Raw genomic sequence first — 25,139 nt, 5'->3', positions numbered from 1 at the left:
GATCCTTTTAATGTAATGGGCATACTATCTTGATGAAAGAAGTTGACTTTTTGACAATTTGCAGCCATGGAACTTGCCTTCTGCATCAAAATCATTGGAAGATTATGTTCCTCTGAAGTTCCTAATACCTCAGAAAACAGCTCCTGTCCATCTATTCATCTGTTCATTCAACAAATATGTATTGAAGACTTGGTTTAAGGTGTTATGGCAACAACTAGCAGCATCAATAATAATGAGGAATAGTATCCTGGAAGAGTTTAAAATTTAGAAGCAAAAATAATCCACATGACAACTACAGACAGTTCTGACTTAGGGTGATTTGATTTAGGATTTTTCAACTTTACAATGATGCAAAAGTGATACACATTCAGTAGAAAATGTACTTTGAGTATCCATACAATCATTGTTTTCACTTTCAGCACAGTATTCAATAAATTACATGAGCTATTCGAACTTTAAAAGTAGGCTTTGCATGAGATGATTTTGTAGTAGATGAGTTGTAATCTAATGTAAGTTGTTCTGAGCCCATTTAAAGTAGGCTAGGCTTAGTTATGATTTTCAGTAGATTACGTGTATTAAATGCATTTTTTGACTTAAGATATTTTCAACTTAATGATGGGTTTATTAGGATACAAACCTGTGGTAAGCTGAAGAGCATCTGTATAGTATGTTAGAAAGTTGCATAGGGATGGGAGAAGAAAGATGTGGTTATAAGGTGGCACAGGGAAGTACTAAGACAGCACTGTTCACTAGAAATAAAATGTGAGACACGTATGTGGTTTAAAATGTTCTAGCAGCACATTAAAAAGTAAAAGAAAATTAAGGTAAAATTAATTTTAATAATACATTTTCTCAAACTCAATGTATCCAAAATATCATTTCCACATGTAATCAATATTAAAACATCATTGATGAGATATTTTATATATTTTTTGTACTAAGTCTTCTAAATCTGGTGTGTCTTTTACACTTGCAACACATCTCAAATGAAATAGCAACATTTCACATGCACAAGACTCACATATCTTCTGATGGCTATCTTATCAAATAGCACAGTTCTAAGAAGTTCAAAATGGGAACAATTGCTTCTAAAACTGATGAAGGTAGAGAAGATTGGTATCAGAGAAACTGATTTAGGAGGGACCTGGGGATCTGAGCTGAGTTCTGGGGCATGTTTGTTCCCTAGCGTCATGACCTACACGGCAATGTCTTTCTTCTAATACTATTTTATGAGCCCCTGGTAAGTAGGCTCTGTGTTCATACTCCTAACAGTGAGCCCCATATGCCCCTGTCTTATGGTGTTAAAGAAATCTTTATATGTTGAATGAATAAATGAAAGAAGAATTTTAAAAATAGTTACCTACAGCTCGGCAGACCCTGTGTTGGTATTTGCATATAGTCTCTAATACTTATATTGTGATAAACTTTCAAGGAGCTACTAACATCACCATTTTATAAGAGAGAAATGTAAAGTACAGTGTAGTTAGGGGATTTCCCAAGGTTACAGAGTTGGAGGGAAGGAGGGAGGCCAGGCTCATGCCTGTAATGCCAGCACTTTGGGAGGCCAAGGCGGGTGGATCACTTGAGGTCAGGAGTTCAAGACCAGCCTGGCCAATATGGTGGAACCCTGTCTCTACTAAAAATACAAAATTAATTGGGCATGGTGGTGGGTGCCTGTAATCCCAGGTACTTGGGAGGCTGAGGCAGGAGAATCGCTTGAACCTGGGAGGTGGAGATTGCACTAAGCCAAGATTGTGCCACTGCACTCCTGCCTGAGCAACAGAGTGAGCCTCCATCTCAAAAGAAAAAAAAAAGAAAAAGAAAGAAAGAAAGAAGGAATGAAGGGAGAAGGAAGGGAGAGAGGAATGGGACAGAGTTACATAATGGGAAGGAGAGCATACAAAAACAAGAATGAGTATAGACTAGACAGAAGGGTGAGCTACAAAGAGAGTTAAGAAGGTGATATACTAACACATTTATGATTAATAAGTACTAATTTGTCCCTCAAATCTTAAATAGTTCCTCATATATTATACCTTGGGCCTCTCTTCCGTTTCTCCTGACAAGGTTTTCTTGAAATAAGAAACAAAAACAAATGACTACCTTCCCAAGGCAAAGGGTATTTTGGGAAGTCAGAAGCAGCATTAGAAGTTTAGCCCAATCTTCCTCACTACAGACTCTTTAACATTTCTGAAAAGTGAATGTCCATCCTCCCTGTGCGAAAATCATCTCCCAAGACAGTCCCTGCCACTCTTTCATAGGCTGAACACTAGAAAATTCATCCACATACTGATTTCCAACCTTCCTTCCTATAACTTCCAGTTGGAAGCTTGTTCTAATTGTGCCTTCCTAAATACTCTTCTTCATTCAGATATCATGTGCCTACTTAGTCTATTTGATCTTGTGGGGGTGGCAGGAAGGCAAACATTACTTATGCAATACTCAAGTCAAATAAATATGGACTCAAACTGAGTCCTAAAATGTATATGCAGCTGGGTGCAGTGACTCACACCTGTAATCCCAGCACTTTGGGAGGCTGAAGCAGGCAAATCACCTGAGATCAGGAGTTCGAGACCAGCCTGGGCAACATGGTGAAACCCCGTCTTCACTAAAAATACAAAATTAGCCGGGCATGGTGGCGTGTGCCTGCAATCCCAGCTACTCGGGAGGCTGGGGCGGGAGAATTGCTTGAGCCTGGGAGACGGAGGTTGCAGTGAGCTGAGATTGCGCCATTGCACTCCAGTCTGGTTGATGAGCAAAACCCCATCTCAAAAAAAAATAAATAAATAAATAAAAGAAATAAAATGTATATGCAATTTCTAAAAAAATTAAATATCATGTCTTTGTGTCATCTGGGAGGTAAGTGTAAGAAACAGGGCTTGGCCCTATAAAATTTAATATTAATTTAATATTATCTCATTTTTACTTAAGAAATGGACTTGCTAAACCTGCTGACCATCCCAAAAAATCATCAGCAACTGGGAGAGTCAGCTTTACATTACAAACAAGTCTGAAAACTGGAATGATAAAAACATGATGAAGTTCTAACCTGCTGACTTCTTGGCTGTGTTTGGACAGCCGCGACTCCCCTGCCGTCCTAAAGGGGCAGAGAATATAATACAAATAGTGCCACTATTTCTACAATTTTATTCATCCTTCTTTCCAAACATTTATTTTTACTTCCTTAGGGTATGGGGAAGAGCATGTTCTAACACAGTTGTTCTGAGTTGTTGCCAGGAAGTCAGGTGTATCTTTAGCATCATCTCTGGGCAAATAGTACAAACAGAGGAAAATGATGTTTGAGGTCACATGTTGAAAATTTGAGTCTTGTGTAGCCTGAGCTAAAAGAGCAAAGAGCTAAAATGAAAAGTTAATTATGTTGATTCTGTTTTTTCCTATGAGAATTTCTATTTAGAGGAACAGTGGCAGTGAAAAGAGGATGGGCTTTAAGTACCAACAGCTTTGGGTTCAAATGCAGGCTTATCAATTGCTGCCTGATTGAGTACCCTTGAATATACATAACAAACGTTTAATTAAGTGACTTCTCTGTGCCAGGCACTTTGTTCTTACAGAACTTAAAGTCCAAGTAAGTTACCCCTTGGAATCTTTTTTTTTTAAACATCAAAAAGAAAATATAATACTATATGTGGGGCTCTTATAATTAAATGAAATAACATATCTAAAATTATAAAGTCCAGTGCCTAGCATACAGTAGTTGCTTAATAAATCTTAGTTTCTTTTCCTTGTCTTCCGAATAACCAAATTAATCTCTCCTTTGAGTCAAATTCTGATTTAAAAGCACAGCTCTAGTACATAACTAAAAATAAAATCAACAGACAGTTCCATAAATCTAGACACTCCTAAAATACCCAAAGGGGTTTGGAGGTCCATCAGCTGTGACAGGCAGACTTCAAAAAATCAGACTCAGATACTGCCCCATTCAAATAGTTCTCTTTTGACTCCAATTTGTTTTTATACAAAACAAAAATAAACTACTTTTCATTTTAATTATCAGCCAGCAAGTATAGTATATGTAGCACAGAAATCAAAGCTATAAATGATGCTGAAGTATCAGAACTGCTCATTCAAAAACAATCTATTCATTTTCTGTAATGTGTGAGACATTGTGATGGTATTAGAGTAATAAAAGAAACAAACATGTCCTTAATCTGATGGAGATTACTCTGCAGTAAGGGAGATATAACATCTAACTTTAGGGAGGCTAAACAAAGAGATGAAACAAGACAAACATGTATTGAACGTTAGTGGCCAATATGCTGTATTACAACCATTAAATTTTGAACTAGAGTCTCTAATGTAGGGATTCAGGAGAGGTGACAAAGTCAAGGAGGCTTTTTGGGGAAAAAAGTGAAATTTGAGCTGAGACACTTGAAGCTTATGGAGGATTATTCAATGTCTTCTATTATTCCTGTGCACAAAAATCAGATGCACCAAAACTCAAAGCAGAAGCCAGCTATAATAATGCCTTCTCTTTCTGAATGCATGTAGTTCTGCATGAACTACTTCATTATTCACTAGTACAAATTTTACTTGGGTCCCATTTCATCCAAAAGGCAGCATTAACTACTCTTGGGTAAAAGGTAACAGGTTTTTATATCTTTGTAGAGATTTTAAAGAAGCTGTTCAGTCCAACTAGCTTCCACTGTCTCACATACACACAAAAGAAATAAAAGAGAAATAAAGGAAGTGAGGGAGAAAATGCACTATTTGCACTTTCTGGTTGTGAAAATTCCTCATTCCAACCTCCCAAACTTCCTTATGGGCAGGACATAATCACAACCCAGACAGTGGATGCTTCCCCTCTTACTACCCAGAAATGGGAGATAAAGAAAATGTGGCACATATACACCATGGAATACTATGCAGCCGTTAGAAAGGATGAGTTCATGTCCTTTGCAGGGACATAGATGAAGCTGGAAACCATCATTCTCAGCAAACTAACACAAGAACAGAAAACCAAACACCGCATGTTCTCACTCATAAGTAGGAGTTGAACAATGAGAACATATGAACACAGCAGGGGAACATCACACACCAGGGCCTGTTGTGAGGTGGGGAGCTAGGGGAGAGATAGCATTAGGAGAAATACCTAATATAGATGATGGGTTGATGGGTGCAGCAAACCACCATGGCACATGTATACCTATGTAACAAACCTGCATGTTCTGCACATGTATCCCAGAATTTAAAGTATAATGAAAAAATTTTAAAAAAGAGAGAGATTTGGTATCAGAAAGCTTTTAAAATTTTAAATTGTACTTGGACTGGGCAAACTTCAGAGGTGAGTCCTCTGAGACAGGGATTCGTCTATATTCCCTAGCCACATCATTGTGAAGCCAAAACAAGCACATTCCATTCTTGGCATGGAATACAACACCCTCCCCTTAAAGTACTGCATATTTATCTTCAGTTAAATTTTGCACATTTGTTCACTCCAACCTTCACCTTCTTCAATCTGAAGTGCTTGATCAGCCACTGAGGAATCAACTTCATGGGAATTCATAATCTAAAATTATATGCCTGTTGTACATTTACAGCTTTCTTCAAATTCTCCCCGGTGGAGAGAAGCCAGAGCTTTAATCAAATTTTCAAGGGGTTCCATGATTCCTTCCCACCCCCACACATCCCCCAAAGTATAAGAGCCTATATTCTAAATCTGCCAGGGTCAACTTGCCATTTATTTCATTTCCAAATAACCATACTCTAACCATAATTCAAGAAAAAGGAAAAAAAATAAGACACACTTGAAAAAAATATCTCTATGCTTTTTTTTCTTCAAGTTCGGGGTACATGTGCAGGATATGCAAGCTTTTTACATAGAAAAACGTGTGCCATGGAGGTTTGTTATACAGATTATTTCATAACCCAGGTATTAAGCTTGGTATCCACTCATTATTTTTCCTGGTCCTCTCTCTAATTTTACCTCTCCTCCTCTGGTAGGCCACAGTGTGTGTTGTTCCTCTCTATGCGTACATGTGTTCTCATCATTTAGCTCTCACTTATAAGTGATAACATGCTGTATTTGGTTTTCTGTTCCTGCATTAGTTTGCTAAGGATAACGGCCTTGTGATCTGGTAATAACAACTAAATACTGTTAGAAGGTTTGTCTCAGAGACAGTCTCAGTAAATTATATTAAAATAATTTTTAAATGAAGATTTTTTTTTCTGTTCTAATATTTTAAAATTGGCCGAGCGTGGTGGCTTAAGCCTATAATCCCAGCACTTTGGGAGGCCAAGGCGGGTGGGTCACCTGAGGTCGGGAGTTTGAGACTAGCCTGACCAATATGGAGAAACCCCCTCTCTACTAAAAATACAAAATTAGCCAGGTGTGATGGCACATGCCTGTAATCCCAGCTCCTCAGGAGGCTGAGGCAGGAGAATCTCTTGAACCTGGGAGGCAGAGGCTGTGGTGAGCTGAGATAGTGCCATTGCACTCCAGCCTGGGCAACAAGAATGAAACTCCATCTCAAAAAACACTTTAAAATTATCCAGGTTCCAGGATCAGTGAATAATGATCAATTTGGGTCTTGATTACATCATTTTTTCTTCAATATCTAATGACACGTTGTGAGATTCATTGTATGCCTATTGAACACTATACAAGCTGAAGTACATAAACCCAGTTACTTTGAAGCTTACAATCAAATTGCTTTACCAATAATGTATAATATACAACAACTCCACCCTCTCTTTACCCTGTAGAGATAGAGTAGATAAGGTTTCAAATAGCCCCAAAGGAAACTCATTCCCAATGAGCTTAGACCTTATTTTATACATTGCTAAAAGAGGGGTTTGTAACAGATTGGTGTAGGATTAGAATAGTCACAGGTGTTCTCTCGCACAAGAGAAAAAAGTACAAATTAGATGATATCATCTCAAGGTCTATTTTGGCCACAAACTAACCCTTCACTTCTCAAACCCTCGGTTTATTCTTCTATAACTTGGGAATGGTTCTACTTGCTTCTTTTATCTTACAGAGTTATCATGACCCTGAGATAATGATTTCAAAAATATACTGAAACATCCAAAATGCCAGACAAATAAAAGGCTGTCTTCTCTCCTAGCTTCCTAGGATTCTTGCTCTTTCTCCACATACACAAACTGTTGGCAGGACCCTCAGCAAGACGTCATCATGCACCTGTGAGCATTCATGTCAGGAACAGCCAACCATTTATCTGGAAAACCAGAAACCACAGAGAGGGCAGAAGACCTGCATGCCCAGCTCCATTCTGTGCAACTTAGTTTTTTGAAAACAAATTTAAGATTCCATTCAGAAAGCACCCTGAACACTGAAAGTATGCAATTCCTTTACAAGGAGCAGCTCAACAAAACCAGCTGGGTTTAACAACCCCCTTTCTTTCTTTTCTTCCCAGCACTTTGCATCTATAAATCAGTATGTTGTCATTCCAGAACTTTTACTACCTTATTCTATCTTTCTCTCAATAACCTTGTGAGATTGCAGAACTTTCTTCCAACTTTCGCTTATTGCATTTTTACCTTTAGCCTACACAGTGACCTGAGGTTAAGGCAGTCTTCTTAATCAAGAAGCCCCTTCCCTGAAAGCTCTGTAGATTTCACAGCCCTTAGAATAACACTCCAATTCCATTCCACAGCTTACAAAGTCCATGAGATCCGGCTTTTGTCCATTTCTTTATCTCACATCACTCTCTCCTTCCCTTGCCAGCCTTCAGCCACGCTCACTTTTTGATTCTTTGCATACACAAGTCTCAGGGCTCTTGGACATGCTATTTCTTCTACTTGATCAGCTTTCCCACCAATTCTTGTATGGCTGACTCATTTTCATCCTTTATCTCCCAGCTTATGTCATCTGAACTGAAATCATCTAAAGCCATCTCATCATGTTATCCAGCATCTCAACCCCTCTTTTGTTTTCATCATAGCATAATTTATGACTATTTCTTTTTTCTTTTTCTTTTTTTTTTTTTTTTTGGAAACGGAGTCTCACTCTGTTGCCCAGGCTGGAGTGCAGTGGCACAATCTTGGCTCACTGCAAGCTCCACTTCCTGGGTTCATGCCATTCTCCTGCCTCAGCCTCCTGAGTAGCTGGGACTACAGGCACCCGCCACCACGCCCCGTTAATTTTTTGTATTTTTAGTAGAGACAGCGTTTCACCGTGTTAGCTAAGACGGTCTCAATCTCCTGACCTCGTGATCCACCTGCCTCGGCCTCCTAAAGTGCTGGAATTACAGGCATGAGCCACCGCGCCTGGCAAATTTATGACTATTTCATTTTCTGTTTTATTCGGGTCTCCTCCATAAAGGTGTAAGCTGAAGGACAGACACCGTGTGTGGTCAGCTCATGATTGGAGCTCCAATGTGTGAACCACCACTCGTGCTAACATAGTTGATGCTCCATGACCATACAGTGAGTGCTCGAAAAGTATACATGGAGTAAAATAGGCAATTTGAGTATGTACACTAAATTCTGTTTCCCATGTGCACATATTGGAATAGGAATGTTGATTACCTTGTTTTAAAAAAGAATTCCTCCAGCAAGTATAAATCTAAACTACTTTTGACTAACTTTGGGAACTCCAGACCTGCACTGTGCAACACAGTAGCCACTAACCACGGGCCATTATTGCTCACTTGAAATGACACCAGTCTGAATTCAATGTGCCGTAAGTGTAAAATATACACTGAGTTCTGAAGACAATATGAGAAAAAGAATATAACATCTCATAATTGTCATTTTGATTAGATATTAAAATAATATGTTTGATACATTGGATTAAAACATTAAAATTAATTTTATCTGGCCAAGTGCAGTGACTTGCGACTGTAATCCCAGCACTTTGGGAGGCAGAGGTGGGTGGATTGCTTGAACCCAAGAGTTTGTAACCAGCCTGGGCAACAAGGCAAAACCCATCTCTACAAGAAATACAAAAATTAGCTGGGCATGGTGGCATGTACCTGTAATCCTAGCTACTCAGGAGACTGAGGCAGGAGAGTCACTTAAACCTGGGAGGCGGAGGTTGCAGGGAGCCAAGATCGCGCCACCACACTCCAGCCTGGGCGACAGAGTGAGACTCCATTAAAAAAAAAAAAAAAAAAAAAAAGTTGGGCATGGTGGCTCACGCCTATAATCCCAGCACTCTGGGAGACTAAGACAGATGGGTCATGAAGTCAGGAGTTTGAGACCAGCCTGACCAAGGATGGTGAAACCCCATCTCTACTAAAAATACGAAAATTAGCTAGGCATGGTGGCACATGCCTGTAATCCCAGCTACCCAGGAGGCTGAGGCAGGAGAATCGCTTGAACCAGGGAGGTGGAGGTTGCAGTGAGCTGAGATCATGGCACTGCACTCGAGCCTGGGTGATAGAGAGAGACTCTGTCTCAAAAAAATTAATTTTATCTGTATTCTTTATTTTTTTTTAAAGTAGCTACTAAAAAATTAAAATTACATATGTGGCTTGTGTTAGATTTCTATTAGAGTGATGCTAGTCTAGAATACTCCTCTATTCCCTCATCATTTCAGAGTTAATCTGATTTTAATGCTTATTAATTTTTCTTAAACTTGCCTATAATGGTATATATTGAGGGTGAAAAATATTTAGAAGTCTCAAAGCCACTGCCTTAAATTTTTATGTTATTCTACAGTATTCTTATCTCACGTAGATCTTAGAACATTGTCCAAGTATCATCAACTATAATACATCAGACTATTGGGTGGGAAAATATCTTCATACAATTTTAGAATCATTATTTACCCTACTGTTCAAATCCTTTAATTCTAATTCCATCTATTAACAATCATTTAGGCCACCGTAATCTCTCAACTGATCTGTACAACTGAAGTAGCTTCCTAACTGGTCTTCCACCTCTATCCCATTGTTTTCCAACAATAGACAGTGTAAAAGTCTTACATGTTGCCTTCTTGCTTGACCTGCCTGTAGTTGTCCACTAACCCCAGAATAAAGTTCAAATCTTCAATTCAGCCTTTAATTCCTGACATAATACAGACTTACTTTCTCCTCTTGCCTACTTCCTCCTCCTCTTAGGCTTCTCACTCCAGTCATTCTGAACTCCACTGTTCTGTAAAGGTGCCATGCTTCTTTTGGTTTTTGGATTTTTTTCCTTTTACAGAACCCATATCCATTACTCTCCTTTTATCTGGTCAACTTCCACTCTATTCTCAGCTTAAGGTTAAAAGTAGCAGGAATGTCTGGTACATAGGTGTCTGCCTTGCAAGGGAAAGCATCTCCTGGCCTCCGGGAACCTACCACGGGGCTTGTGCTCTGTAGGTGGTGGATGTAGAACACAAGCCACATGCCCAAACCTAGTCATGCACTAAGTAGTCTCCACGATTCTCCCACTGAATCCTCACCACAAACCTGTGAGCAGACAGCAGCAGCAGCAGCATTTAAGTACTGTGTGCCAAGACTTGTTCCAAGCACTTCAAATATATTTTCTCAGGCTTCAAGAAAACTCCTTAAGGTAGGTACTTATTATTTTCCTATTATATTATTCTCTTATTATCCCATTCACTGATGGGGAACTAAAGCCCAGATGGATTTAGTAAATCACCCAGCCCCATAGCAGGGGATATGAGCTCCTGTGGCTTGGCTTGGAAGCCTATGTTGACTTGTGCAGGTGTTATCACCATTTTAGAGATGAGGAAATGAAAGCTCAGCAAGTTTAAGGAATTTTCCCAAAGTTGTCAAATCAGGATTTAAAAGACAAGTTAGATGCCACATCATGTTTTTCCCAATAGCTGTCCATACTCCTGTCATTTTACCCGTGTTATAATTGTCTACCAACTTACTGGCTCCCCCCACTAGACTGTATTTTCTTATTCTTTAGGGTTTGTTTTTTTTTAAATCTTAATAGATTTTATTTTTTAAAATAGATTTAGATTGACAGAAAAATGCAACAGATAGTACAGAGAGCTCTTCTATACCTCTTGCAGTTTCTCCTATTGTGAACATCTTATGTTAGTGTGGTACATTTGTATAATTAATGAAGCAATATTGATATGTTATCATTAACCAAAGTCCATAGTTCATTCAGACTTCCTTAGTTTTCTAATGTCCTTTTTCTATTCTAGGATCCTACCCAGGATGATACATTACACTTAGTTGTCATGGCTCCTCAGGCTCCTTGAGGCTGTGGCAATTTCTCAGACTTACCTTACCTTTGATGATCTTGACAGTTTTGAGGAATAGTAGTGAGGTATACTGTAGGATGCCCCTCCAGTGGAATTTGTTTGACGTTTTTCTCATTATTGAAGAACACAGAGATAAAGTGCCATTTCCATCCTATCACATCAATCAAGGGTATCTACTATCAACATGCATTATGTTCATGTTGGTCTTGATCACCTGGCTGAAGAAATGTTTGTCAGGTTTCTCCATTGTAAAGTTACTCCCCTCTCCTCCAAACTGTACTCTGTACTCTTAGAAAGAAGTCATGATGTACAGCCCCATCCTTAAGGCATAGGGAGCTATGCCAACTTGCTGTCTTCCTCAAAGGTATGTTATCGGAACAATTTATTTGGAGTTCTGCATGGGAGATTTTCTTCTTCTCTCCTATTTATTCAATCATTTACTTATACCAGTATGAATTCATGGATATTGATTTTATACTTTGGGATAGAATTCAATGCTATATTTTATTGTTCAGATTGTTCCACTTTGGCCATTAGGAACTCTTCCAGTTGATTTCTGTGTCCTTTTGACATAGCTCCATCAATGCAGGCTTTTTTCCTTTTTTTTTTTTTTAAGTGCTTCTTTATTTTCTGGTTCTATAAGAGGCTCCAGACTCATATATTTCCTTTGCTAGTGGTAGCATCAGACATTTCTCCAAGAATTCCTGGTTCCTTTTATTAAATAATGGTTTTAGAAATCAAGATCTGGGTGCTAGTTGCTACTGGGATGCCATCTCTTTTAGGCCCTCTCAGCTGACACAGAAAGAAATATATGTGTGCATACAACCCTATGTATGTCTACATAAATATTTCTGTATGTAGTCACTTGTGTATATATAAAGTTAAGCAGGGGTTCTTGTTGATGTCTCTAACTTTAATTCATTACCACATGTAGCATTCTAACATCCTCCTCTTGCTTATGTGTCAATTCCCACTCCACTAGTGAGAAACGACTGTAAGCTTCTTAAAGGCAGAATTAGTGCTTTAGTCATTGCTGTATCCCAAATATAGTGCTTGGCACATATAATGTACATATTGACTTACTGTTGAATTTACCCCATAATCTCAATTCTGAAGGGACTACAGATAAATTTGCAAATGTTACAAAATATGGATTTCAAAGACTAAAATCACAACAATTTATTAGGGCAAACACTACAAGAGGGTGCACTAACAAAGGTCTGATTTAAGTGCTTTTATCCAATCCAGTGAAGGGAAAATGACAGTAATACATCTAAGTCATGCAAAAAAGGATTCAGGCTTCCTTGAAAAGGATTCAAGTGGCATAAAATGGTTTGTTTCTCCACAGCAATTTACATTTATTAAAATAGATAATAGGCATAATCATTGTCAAAACAGAGCTTCTACCCTGTATAATGTCTTAATACATCCTCGAAGTTCCTGACAAACAGGCACAAAGCCATGGCAGATTAGACTCTAAGTGGAGGATCACTCCAATAGCACAGCAGAAAAACCAATCTCACACTTCTAGGAAGGAAAATAAGACCTGAGAACAGCCTTTGAAAGTGGAGGGTAAAGCACAAAGAGAAAGGTGCTAAAGTGATGCATCAGCTGGAAGTATAACTGGGCTCTAACGTGACACTCTGCATTAATGATGCTAATTTATGTCTGGGTAAGGTATGTGCATGACATAGAGGAATTTGAAGAGGTCTGTATTATACCACGGAGGAGCTCATCTTGAATCTTTTTCCAGGGTACATGCTTTATGCAGGGACTGCTTCACATGGGCATATATTATGTACATTTTGTGTCAGTTTCATGTGAATAAGGCACGTGTCTCTTTAAATCTATTCTAGACCCTTTCCAATCTATTCTTTGTACTGCAGCCAGAATAGTATTTTTGAAAAGCAAACTTGGTCACTTTCCCCAATCTTCCCCACATTTAAACATTTTAATGGTTTCCTATTACTCTTAAGATAAAAAGTAAAAACGGCTCATATATTTTTGCAAGACTCCGCAAGATGTGACTTCTGCCTAATGTCCACCCTGTGGGAACTTAATCCACACTGGCCACCTTTCACTTCTTTGAACACACACAGTCTCTACTGCTACTACCATAAAGCCCTTGTACATGCAGTTCTCCCTGCTTGGGTCATCTTCCCATCCCCTCTTCAACATAGCTAACTCCTATGATGACTTTAGGATTTAGCAATTATTCTTTCACCAGGGAAGCCTTCTCTGTCTGGGTCCAATAATCCTCTTACTACACATTCTCAGAGTACCACTAACTCTTCCTTAAGAGTGCTTGTCACAGATGCAATTGTACATTTATGTTTATTATTCTTTATCAATATATTTCCCCAGAGGGCCTTGTCACTCCATATTCCTGGTACCTAACCCCATACCTGGCACACAATAAGTGCCCGATAAACATCTATCAGGTAAATGACTGAAACATGACCACACAATCTATCCATACCACTGTAAAGACTTTCCAGAATATTAAAATTATCTTTGGATTCAGAAGAATATGTCATTTCACATAATAAATTTGATTGGTCACCCCAAGGATAAGTATAATAAATATCACTGCCAGGCTTTGGTAGTTTCCAAATAAACAGGAGGTCCTTTTTATCATATCGAAATATTACTCAGTATTACATACAAGTGGACATAAGAGGACATGAAGAAACAATCTCATGCAATAAAGGTTCACAATGGTGCCGATCATCTCCTAATTTTGTCCCTAGAGATCTGTTTATCAAGTAATTTTGCTTTATTTCACAATATCCCAAATGCTACTATTGGCTTTCAAGCTCCCACCATTGGGCCTGGATTTCATTCAACATTCAACAAATATATACTGAGCATATTTACCAGATTCCAAGCACTGTGTTAGAACCTGGGATACACACTAGCCAAGAGACAGGTGCTCACCTTCAAGAAGAGAGGATAACCCACATACAAATGAGTAAATAAAATGACTGCTGATTGCTATTAGTGCTAACAAGGAAAGAGATCATGTTCCACATGAGTTCCGTGTTCCACTGCTGTCCCCCTAGTGCTTGGCACATATAATGTACATGTTGACTTACTATTGAATTTACCCCATAATCTCAATTCTGGAAGGGACTACAGATAAATTTGCAAATGTTACAAAATATGGATTTCAAAGACTAAAATCACAACAATTTATTAGGGCAAACAGTACAAGAGGGTACACTAACAAAGTTCTGATTTAAGTGCTTTTATTCAATCTAGTGAAGGGAAAATGACAGTAATACATCTAAGCCATGCAAAAAGGATTCAGGCTTCCTTGAAAAGGATTCAAGTGGCATAAAATGGTTTGTTTCTCCACAGCAATTTACATTTATTAAAATAGATAATAGGCATAATCATTGCTTCATCATGATTTTAAGTGATCCAAATGCCTCACTGGGATAACCTGCATCATTATTGCTTTGTGGTACGAGGTGGATCACAGTCTTTTCTTTTTACTTGATGAAGGATTAAATAATTTTCTGTTTTAATGCCATGGTTTCCTTTAAGAATTGAAATATACTCACTTTCTCAAATTAAATAAGTGTAGGCAAAACACAAGGTATACCCTTTCTAAGGAGTCACTATAATCCCTCAAAATCTCTATTGTCAGCTTTGATGCACCCCAAAAGATCAAAGTGCCTTGCTCTCTAAGATGCATATCTCAACAGAGCAGCTGTTACATTTCAAGAGATTCTTCATTTTTTTTTTTAGTGATAAGCTTACAAGTAGTAGTTAGTGGTACAGGAAATCTTACGACACCTATGGAGAAGTTGTAAATTTTGCAGATGGGGTCAGTACTCTCTGGATAATCATTAAAAGTCTTGAGGTCTAGGAGAGCGTTTGGAGCATAATTTGACCTCAATTATGTGTTACATGTTTGCTGAAGAAATGGTGATACTTTGAGAAAATTAGCTATTTGAAGCATGAGACCAGAGTGGAACTGAAAGAAAAAAATTAAAATTAAAGTGGTTCACTTATCAAAAAGCAAAGCCACAGAGAAAGGGGACCAATAACAGCATCCTCTTCATTCCCTTTTGATTAAGGCTGCAGGCTTATGAGGGGACAGGAAGCTGGGAGAATCTCAAGATAGGAAAATGCAGTCCTCAAATGCCACAGCTTAAGTGGAATGCTCCAGCCTACTGTCTCCAATGGAGAAGAACAATCTACAGATTGACAAAGCCCTCTGTTTACACTCCTGAACAAATAAACTAATTGTGCCTTTGTTTTTAACCTAACAAATCATAGCCTGACTACAGGTCATTAGTGACCATTAATATGTGAAACTGTTTGCATTTCACTAGTATATCTGAATAACAGTCTTGCCTTTCACACTAGCTCAGTCAAGTTTCCAAAAGGAAAGCCCTGTTATCAGGCCATGAGCAGGACTTAAATTAACAATTAGCCTCTGGAATTGAACTATGATGCAGAAGAATTCATTATTTTGATTCATTGTGGTTCCACCTACTGTAGAACCAGTCTTTGCCTTTGTAGTGGAGACATGCTCTTTGTGCCAAAAGATTGTGTGACCACCTCTCTCCAAACATTCTCAACAATTCCCAATGACTGCTAATGTGTTGACCAGCAACATGGACCTGCTTACAGGACAATTGTACAGACTGTCCTAAGTTCACAATACGATGGCTGATTAGAGTTGAGATAAATGCAGGGAGCACACTGGGAATTATCAGAAACATAGAAGTGACAGGAAAAAGGTCTATTTGGCAAAAAAAAGTGGAGGCAGAGTAGAGAGTATGTATACCTGAGTGAACCTGGTAATCTAGAATTTTTTAAAGTGCAATTGGAGCTTTGGATTATCCGCATTAAGAGGCAAGAGTCTTCAAAGGAATTGGATAATTGCCAAGCCTCCATTTCATTTTGTGCTGAGCAGTCACAGAGGCGCATGGAGTGATTAACAGAGATTAAAGATCTTAGGAATGTTTGAGAACTTTCTAACATAGCAGTTGCCATTTAGGAGCAAACCCATGGTCCATCTTATCTAACGTTCTGTTGCTTCAAAAAATGTCCCCTAGGAAATGCCACTTTTGACTACTAATGTGTTGAGGTCATAGAATTAGAGGCATTGCTAACAAATCAAGAAATGGCAGCCCATATATTGCTGCAATCATTTTTACTTTTTATTCTGGACTAGCTACCAACCACATGATTCATGCCCCAGTTTAAAATGCAGAATGATAGTATAGAGTTCCATGTAGTTTAAAAAGTCCTTTCAATCCATTATCCTGCTCATCTTTTATCAGCTTATGAAAGCTAGATTATGAATAGTATAGTAATAGTGCAAAACACAGGTTCTAAGTTAAACTTGTCTGTTTTCAAATCCTGGCTTTTCTACTGCTAATAAGGTGACTTTGAGCAAGTTTCTTAACCTTTCTGAGTTTCTCTTTGCTTATCTGTGAAACAGATAATAATGGTGCCTACCTCAAAAGGTGATTTCAAAACCCTAATTAGGTAACTAATGCATGGAAAAGGCTTAGTACACTACATGGCACATAATAGTGCTCAATACATATTAACTGCTATCATTTTTTTTTCCACCAGCGGCAGTATCCACTATGGCCACCATCTCCATCTCCCACAGAATGATAAGGAAAATAAAATATCTAAGATAGACTTTTTTCCTAAAGTCACCCAATTACTAAATAACTGAGGTGGGACTAACCGTCGTCTTGACTACCATTCTCCCTGCTTGGAATACTTTTCATTCTTCTTCCCTCCTCCTCAGCCTTCAGGTCTCAGTTTAGCCATCTGCTTCCTCATGAGCCCTTCTTATGTCATTTCACAGTCCCTTGTACTTCCTTCATCAGAGAACCTCTCATTCTGCATTATAATTGCCTGTTGTCCTGCATGTGTCCCCTACTAAACCACAAGTTCTTTAACGGTAGAGACCAGGTCTATATATTAAACTTTTGCATCCCCAGCGCCGAGTACAGCATCAGACACATAGTAAGTGCACAATAAATACTTAATAAGTAAAAGGATGGATGCCAGACTCTTTATTACCAATCTGCTGACACACATTAAATTATTATTTTGCACTGGAACGGATTTTAGAAAATCAGAGAGAGCCCTACATGGCTTCATGTCTTATACTGCTCTTAAATGATCATAATCTCATGTCAAAATTCAAGGCAATTTTAAAAATACATAATATGTTACATATTTATGGGGTACATGTGATATTTTATTACATGCACAGAATGTATAATGATCAAGTAACAGTACTTGGGTTATCGATCACCTTGAGAATTTATTATTTCTATGTGTTGGGAACATTTCAAATTCTCTCTTCTAGCTTCTTTGAAATATGCAATACATTGTTGCTAACTACAGTCATGTACTCTATCAAACATTAGAATTTATACCTTTTATCTAACCGTATATGTGTATATATTGACCAACCTCTTTTCACCAAGGCTGTCTCAAATTCTAATAGATTCAATTTCTGAAGAAAGTAACTAAACCTGTGAAAATGACACCTTGAAGTGACTCTTAACATTCTATTAAAACACAGACGTGTGTATACACACACACTCACCTTGTACCTCACACTTATCACTAAGCTGTGCATAATGCTTATATAGTCACCAACCCTCAAAATTTGGAGAAGGGCACTGTCTTTGTACTTTGAAGGGATTTTTTAGAAACATTTGGACTTGATGAGGCACAGTGAAAAGCAGATATTTATCCTGGCTATTCTTCACAAGAAACTCCTGAAATTTGGAATCTGAACTGTCTCTCACAGTTTTTATGTTTTTAGAAATTTTGAGTCTGATATAACACAAGTCATAAAATTTGACCAAATAACAAAATACTTTTTTCTCCCTCCATCTTGGAGGAGGAATAAGGGGCATAAAAGTTGGAAGCTCCAGGGAAATCTACTCAAAGCTATTCAGTTTCATCTCATTAAAGCAACATCATCAAGGGCAAACCAAAAAAAACTCAAACCCCAATCAGTATTATATTAAAATGCACTGAAAGTGTTACTTAGTTGGTAGGAATGAAAAAAAAATCGTACATTGAAATTACAACAGATATAATTCAATTGGACCAGACAGCAAAAGGTAATTTTTCAATAGCAAGGGAAGAGCTGAACTCTACCTCACATCACCAACATTATTTAAAAACAAACCCTGCTCTTTTATTATTTTATATAAAAACATTAAGAAACGTCACCTGCATGGAATCTATATAAATGTATAATGCTAACATTGCATAGTTCCCTTAGGACACAAATGCCTCACACATCTTTATCCATAGTCTGGTGGAGAATATTCACAAACATATATGCATACACATATGCATACACATACACAATATACATACACATACACACATACCTGCTTTTTGTTTTCTTCCCTTTTTGATCTGTGACCACCTTTTACATTTCATTAGCTCTATGATAAAATATTTATCTAGAGCCTTTTTCCCCCTTCGTTCCTTTTATTAAAGGGAGCTCTTCTCTTCTGAATGTTGTACTCTTTGATCTGTCTCAGGGTTCATACAAACTCTGTTACAAACTCCACTTCTAAAGAGAATCTCTGATGATTCTTTTTCTTAAATCAAAATACAGTTCTTTTGGATTAAATTTTATTTTCCATTACCACAAAACATAGCCAAATGTGGAGGCTGTAAAGCTAAAGCCTCACCACACACTGTATTGAGAAATGAATAAAAAAGCCTAGCAGAAGCCTCCATGCTGCTTCATCCAAATCAAGTGTAACTACTTAGGAGTTAATAATGAAAGGACTTTAGAATATTTGATACAGGTGAGAAGTTGTTTTTTCCTACACAGTGATTTCTAGATCTATTTTCTCATTGGAAATTACCCGTTCAGTGATACTTTTATTTTTCGTTATATTCAAAGTAAGATGCCCATATTGTCTTTCTTTGCCTCTTGACCCCAAAAGCTCTTTTTCTTTGTTTGAGCAGTTAATACATTTACCTTGTTCTCTAGTTTATTCGACAAACCTAATATCAATAAAGCAGGCTCTATTCTTGTTTAGCCAACACTTTCTCTCCTGGTAATTTTATAACCAATGATAATGTATTATCCCCATGTACATTTGGTCAAAATATGCTCTTGTTCTTAAAACAATAAATCAAATTATGCTTCCTATGTACAATAATTATTTTAAAAATGTAAATTAACTTATTTGTGTCCCACGGAACAACTTTTAAGCAATTGGAACTATTTAACACTTCTATACTGCTACTTTATCAAGAAGAGTAGGTATAAATAATAATACGAATACCTTTATTTCCATAGGTGTTTTCATCTGGATAATTCATGCTTCATTATTGTGCCACTATTCTCTGTCTTGGGTTCTCCCTTGGCTCCTGTGACAAACATGGGGTTCAGATCCAGACTCCAGGAGGTAACGATGCTTCAACTTTTGGTAACATACAGGTGCATTTACACACTCTCTACATACCCCCTACCATCTCTTTGGGAGAGTTTGCTCCTGGCCCGTCAAAATCCAGGCTAACAAGGTAACACAATCAACACTGTAAAAGCTCCCTTGCCTCAGCCCCATCGACCTGAAATGAACTGTCTTCTCACTTGAGAAGTCAGACGTAGAGCCGTGGGTCTCAAAGTGTTGCTCGTGATCATCATCAGCAACAGTAGGATTACCTGGGAAACTGAAAAAATCAAACTCACAGGCCTACAAACCTATTCTAAGCTTGACGGGGTGGAGCCTGGAAGTTTGTCTTTAACAAACACGTCAGGTGGTTCTAATAATGCACGTTAAAGTTTGAAAACAGCTGCTGTATGGCATCTAGGGAGTTTTGAAGAGGCTGTAGTGATTAGGAGGGCTGGCTTCATATAGCCAAAGCGGGGTCCTGTGGACAGGATACTCAGTGTTTGGGGTAAGGTTTTATGGTGCAGGGCTAGGAGCAGTGGGTGAAAGAGAGGATGCTCTGGTGCAGAACAACTTTTATGCAATAGGAACTATTCAGGAGCAGAAGCAAGTCACCTCACTCATTAGAAATAGCCCCCTTTCTCTGAAAGAGTTCAGAAGTTAAGAGGTTATACCCTATGAGAAGCTATGAACAAGGTAATATAAGAAGAAATATTCAAAATAAACATGTAAGATTAAAAAAAAAGGCCTTAATGGAAAGCTTCAACATACCACTAATATAGAAAAAAAGGTTCATAATTAATCCATTATTATTAATTTTTTAGTATCTTAAAGTTATTATCCTTAAATATCCTGATGGTGCATGGAGCAGATAATGAATTTTATTTTCCTCAATGCTTTATTTCATATTCAGAAAAAGGCAGCAGTTTGTTTAGATTGACACAAGAATCCGACCTAACAGATTATGTTTGTTATTTAAAGGAGATCAAATCACCACCAGCCAGTACTGATACTGGATCAAAGATTAAGGTTAGTGTATTAACTTATTTGTCCTCTGTTTTGTGAACAACTGTCTTTCAACAGTAATATCTTAAGGCATATACATAAGTGTACTAATATTAATGAAAATACAGCCTAATATCATTTAGCAATTACTACCTACTATGTTCCTGGGACTGTCCTGAGCACATTACAGGCACTGTTACTTTTAATACTTACAATAGCCTTATGAGGTTAAGCACTGTTATCTTCATTTCACAGATGAGGCACCTGAGCTTAGCGAGGTTAAATAACTTGCCCAAGAACTAGTAAGTGATGGGGCCAGGATACAAACCCAGTCATCTCCAGAGTCTGTTTTCTTGACTACTTTTTTTCACATTATTCTAAACTCTAGGGTTGGGAGCGTAAAAGTGCACATAGTCCATTGCAAATAATGCTTATGACCACTTAAGTCATCTAAAACTACTAAAAACAACCAACTACTCATTGAATGCTTAATCTGTGTCAGGGACTGAACTAGCCATATACAAGTATTATATCACTTAATCCTCACAACAACCATGGAAGGTAGTTACTACTATTGTCTTAGGTTTACATAGGGTTAACTGCAGTAAGAGGATTTAAGTAATGAGCCCATCTTTTTATCAAAGATTTCACTGCTTACATAATAAAATGGAAATGAGGCAAAAAATACACATAATACTCAGTAAATGTTGCTTTTCTGTCCTTATGTTAGTTTCTGGGGATCAGAATCGTGTTGGTGATGATCAATCCATTGTTTTTCTTACCTATTTTCTTGCTGATTCCAAATGGTAGATATCTGTGAGTTAAATATTTGGGCGCAATATACAGCCATGACATAGAACTAAATCCATTGGCTTTTTCTTTATTATCACCAAAACCCTAGCGCTTTAAGGCTTGCACCACTGTCCAGGAATGTGGTTCCAGAGACTCTTCCACTTGGCAAGAGTAACAATGAGTGACTTTAGGAATGAGACACAACCCTGCCTAAGCCCCAAAATCAAAGGTGTAAGGCACACCAAGTTGTTCCACCCAAAGAAACTTGTGCTAAAAATGTTAGTGGTCAATGCCTTACAGAGAGTCAGCAAGCAGATGCACTTTTTTCCAAGACTGTAAGATTTCATCTAGTTAGGAGTTTATTGATTTATCTCATATTCTGATATCACAGAAAGAGCTTGGTTTTATGAATCAGTCTCTAAACCTCAGTCTTCTCTCCACCATAAACTGGCATGTGATCATAGGCAAGTTGATTAACTCCACTGGATCTCAGTTTTCTAACTGAGAAAATGAGAAGAAAGGCAATTTACTCTTTATGTTTGTTGTGCAGAGTAAACAAGAGCTGTGAAAATACTTTGCAGAAATACAAACCCCTCCACAAGTACAAGATGGCATTACCACTTTATATAACTCCTTCCTTGCCTAATATTTAGCTGCTAATGTATCAACCTGTTTGGTGAAGTTGGTTTACTGATGAACTAATTTAAAAGCCAGAGGAAGGGGGAATTCTTTAGAGTTGAAAACTATCAGCAGTGCCAAAGACAAGTGAACTATTTGATCAGTTGTTTTGATGGTTAAGAGAGTAAAATATGACCTGGGTAACCAAATAATCTGCATGTTGCAAACCCCTGTGACATGCAACTTAGAGATCTAACAATCCTACACATGTACTTCTAAACCCAAAACAAAAATCTTATAAAAAGAAGGAGTCAAGAGCCAGTAAACTTGGCAAACCCCCAGATAAGTTCATGTAGGTATGAAATAGCCTGAGAAACCTTTCTGTGAAAGCAACGAGGAATATCACTAAACTACCATGTAAATGAACAGTACATAAATAGCAGCTCAACAACATGGGCTCAATGTAGCAAAGATGCCTTTGGGTTTCTATTCAAATTTCAAGGTGCCAAGTCTCTTGCTTGTCTACATTAGAGAGTAGAACATGGCCTATCTATAGATTAAAACATCAGGGAAAGGAGGTAGTATGAAAGACAGTTTTGTGTAAGGAAAAAAGAGAAATTCTATCTGAAGTTTACCTTGGAGAGATGAAGAAAATATGGTATTTAGCACTATTAAGTATTTTTACATCTTATTGGAGAGATTCAACCAAAAGATATAAGAGCAAAGACACAAAAATCAGGAAAACAATTTTTTTTCTGGTGATTTTACCTTTATCTTGGGCTATGGTTTCCTTTCAAGGTATCTAGCAGATTAAAATTGCTTTGTGATGTGACACCACCATTCTGCTTTTCCTTTTATAGCTCTCATCTTGAAATGTTTTATAGGTCCACACAAATAGGTAAAACAAAAGCAATCATGCTATTTTAAGTATACATTCTGCCTGGGCCTATGAAATTTAGAAAAACATATTCACTCTTTCAAGTTGCTAGTTGTGGCTTGAACTGATTGCTTGATTAATCACTCAAACTCTGGCTCTAGACCATCTTAACCATGTTCCCTTTTCAGTATACCAAAAACAGAGGTCATGAGGTTGCTTAGCTCATGAAACCAAGGAAGGAAATCAAGCCTTTGACACAGAAAACACACCACACTTTCTAAAGCCAAGATCGTCTCATGAGTGGATGGTAGTATTCTCCCATGTTTCTCTGACAAAATGTACCTATACTCTGTCACTAACAGCCTCATTGCAATACACTACACTTGCCCAGCTGCCCCATGCGCAGACCTCTCCAGTAGGTCCGATAGTCACTAATCCACTGATTAAACATTTTAAAACTGGCTTTGGCAAAACATGCCAGAAATTCCTTCAGGGTAATTAAAACCACCCTCTGTGTCAATAAACACAGACTGAAATCTTTCATGTGCAGAGGGACTGGCTCTGACTCACTGGCTCTAGGACATTTTTTCTTAGATGGGTTTTCCATCATTGCAATTGATTTTCACTGACTCATCCAGACCATTGCTTAGTCCCCCTTATAAAATGATTGACTGAAGTAAGAGATATCGTCTTACCTTTCTTGTTGCAGCCAAGAGGTAAGGACCAAAGGGGCTATAAACCTGAGGGTCAGGCTCATTGCCAAAGCCCTTTCACCTAGATCTTCAGGTGAGAGACCTTAAAAAGGATTCTTACTATAGAATCTGACAGTCAGTGTTCACTTATCACTCCTCTTCCAGCATTCAAACTGATTTTTTTTTTTTTTTTTTTTTTTTGAGACAGAGTCTCTGTCTCCCAGGCTGGAGGGCAGTGGCGCAATCTCGGCTCACTGCTACCTCCACCTCCCGGGTTCACGCCATTCTCTTGCCTCAGCCTCCCGAGTAGCTGGGACTACAGGCGCCCGCCACCACGCCTGGCTAATTTTTTGTATTTTTAATAGAGACGGGGTTTCACCGTGTTAGCCAGGATGGTCTCGTTCTCCTGACCTCGTGATTCACCCACCTTGGCCTCCCAAAGTGCCGGGATTACAGGCGTGAGCCACTGCACCCGGCCGTCAAACTGATTTTTATTTGAAGAATTATTAATGTGTCTTCAAAGTAAAAGGAAGAACTCAGGTGAATATTCACTACATTGAATCCCAGAGACTAGTCACATTAGTAGACACTCCATGAATTGCTTCTCACAACAATGGCAGCCTTATTGTTTTTATTACATAAACAATGTATATATTTATTTAAAACTGTCATATATTATAGAAAATATAAAAACAGTAGAAGTTACTTAAAATTTCATCAGCCTGAGCTATCAATACATTTTTGTAGCCATTTTTCCATGGAATTCTTTATCTATGCAAATAAAATTTTATATAACATAAATCATACTTTACACACCCTTTTTATCGTAGATGAAGCTACCTTTCACTTTCTTTAAAATACAGCGTTTTTTCTTTCTTTTGGCTTGCTGCTTTCATCCCCCTTATAGCCAATATTAATAAACTTTCACATAATTTTTCTTATTGATATTTTCATGTAATAACTCATGTAATATGAATGAAGCTTCATTTGCTCAGTAAATACCTGCTGAATGGTTAAATAATGAAAGAACACACACGTAAACACATAAGTGAATGAAAGAACAAATAATCAATTATGATCTTAATTAGCCAGTACAGTTTCTAAGTGATTGCAGAAATCCAAGATCACATCTTTTGACATCTCTCCTGCATCTTTTTTTTTTTTTTTTTTTTTTGAGACGGAGTCTCGCTCTGTCGCCCAGGCTGGAGTACAGTGGCCGGATCTCAGCTCACTGCAAGCTCTGCCTCCCAGGTTCACGCCATTCTCCTGCCTCAGCCTCCCGAGTAGCTGGGACTACAGGCGCCCGCCACCTCGCCCGGCTAGTTTTTTTGTATTTTTTAGTAGAGACGGGGTTTCACTGTGTTAGCCAGGATGGTCTCGATCTCTTGACCTCGTGATCCGCCCGTCTCGGTCTCCCAAAGTGCTGGGATTACAGGCTTGAGCCACCGCGCCCAGCCTCTCCTGCATCTTTAAACTTTAGCTGGGGTAGGAGGACCTGGCTTTACGTGGTTCAGAGAGATCTGCAAGTCTAAACTCCCAAGAAAAGAATATGTAACTGGCTGCTGTCCTAACTAGAGAAATGCTAT

General features: G+C 38.1%; 1 long non-coding RNA gene across 1 annotated transcript in view; it reads right to left on the bottom strand.

The window, feature by feature from the left end:
* LOC139363743 (uncharacterized) overlaps window positions 1–25,139 on the bottom strand; it is a 315,681-nt gene that overhangs the window by 68,811 nt on the left and 221,731 nt on the right. Inside the window, exon 3 of the long non-coding RNA XR_011624594.1 lies at window positions 19,462–19,546. This is a non-coding gene — a long non-coding RNA (uncharacterized lncRNA). The remainder of the gene's footprint in view (window positions 1–19,461; window positions 19,547–25,139) is intronic.

The sequence above is a fragment of the Macaca nemestrina genome, chromosome 6, assembly GCF_043159975.1.
Source record: "Macaca nemestrina isolate mMacNem1 chromosome 6, mMacNem.hap1, whole genome shotgun sequence".
In the NCBI taxonomy this organism is placed as follows: Eukaryota; Metazoa; Chordata; class Mammalia; order Primates; family Cercopithecidae; genus Macaca; species Macaca nemestrina.
Note: the sequence above shows the minus strand (reverse complement) of the source record. Positions and strands in the feature narration are given on the sequence as shown.